Source organism: Setaria italica, chromosome III (genome assembly GCF_000263155.2).
Source record: "Setaria italica strain Yugu1 chromosome III, Setaria_italica_v2.0, whole genome shotgun sequence".
Taxonomy (NCBI): domain Eukaryota; kingdom Viridiplantae; phylum Streptophyta; class Magnoliopsida; order Poales; family Poaceae; genus Setaria; species Setaria italica.
The window spans coordinates 22,110,972-22,112,455 of NC_028452.1; positions in this window are offsets into that span (position 1 = coordinate 22,110,972).

The following is a 1,484-nucleotide window of genomic DNA, read 5'->3' on the forward strand; positions in this document are numbered from 1 at the left end:
TCCGACATGCGCCCCCCCTGTCTCCGCCGGCCTCCGGCGGTGTGCCGCGCACTCCCGCGTGGACAGTCGGCGTGTGACGGTGGCGAAGAGGGATGCCCATGTAGGCTCGATTTAGTGAAACGGGGACATCCGACATATGGAGGGTATATTCCCTCGTAGGGATGTCCCCGTCCCACCTGTCCTCCAACCAAACGCGGGACGAAGTGGGATCGTCCCGTCCCGTCCCACTTCGTCCTCGCAACCAAACGCACCCTTACACTCTTTTCTTTGTATGAGTTTTTTCCCTTTCGAGTTTCTCATCCAAAGTTTTTAATGAGGTAATATCAACATAAGCTATATGCTTCATCATTTATTTTTTCCCACTGGGATTTTTAACAATGATGATTATAAGCATATAATTCCTTGGACTACACTATGAGCTTCACCCACAGGATCCAAATAAAAGATTTATCTATACTGATTATTCTCCTTATTTTCCCATCAGGTTTTGAAGAGTTTTCTACATATATTTCTCAGATTTCTTAACAGATATCTTGAAGGAATAAATCTTCTAATTGGAGGATGATCAAAGCTGGATTCGATCAGGGGAGTGTTACAAAACATGAAATTAGATGATCTCATCCATCCATCCATCGGTTCTTGGAACCGACATCACCATCCGGCGTACAGACACGGTGGTTGCCACCGCGTCCGTATGTCACACACATTCCTTGTGTATATGTATGAAAGATTGAATCAATGAAACTACCGATCCATTCTCTCTCGTTTACATTACTCAAAACTCTCCTCACCAGTCACCAACCAAAAGTTTTTGTTGGGAGCATATATTTATGCGGCTTATCATTGTAGTTGCTAAATGGCCTTATCAGGTGTTGTGACATTTATAAATGCAGCACGCACATTGGGAGATGCATAGCAATTGGTGTAGAAAATTTCACTTGTTAACCAAAATACCAAATAATTGTGCCGGGCTGGGGCCCTCGATCCATGTAGGGATCTGCACCCACAAGCGACAAGCCTGCAGATTTCCAAGTTCTCACGTAGTAGACATGTGAGTAGTACTTATGTGAGTGTATAGTTGACAGACTCGTGTCTCTTCCAACCGGAATGGGTGTGATGCATGCAGCACAACCTCCGAGTCCCTCAGATGATGGACCTCGTGCATGGCGACGATCAAAATCTGGGAGGAAGTGGACGCATCGCCGCATCCGCCGGCCTGAATGCCTGATTGAGTTGTCTCCGGCCACCTTCAGGCGTATGCAGCTGTTGCCCTGACTGCTCAGCGGCAGTGACTTGAGTCTGCAGAGTTAGGGGGTGTTTGGCACACGGGGTTAAAAACTCCTGTCACATCGGATGTTTGGATATTAATTAGAAGTATTAAATATTGGTTAATTACAAAACTAATTGCACAACCCTTAGGCTAAATCGCGAGACGAATCTATTAAGCCTAATTAGTCCATGATTTGACAATGTGGTGCTACAGG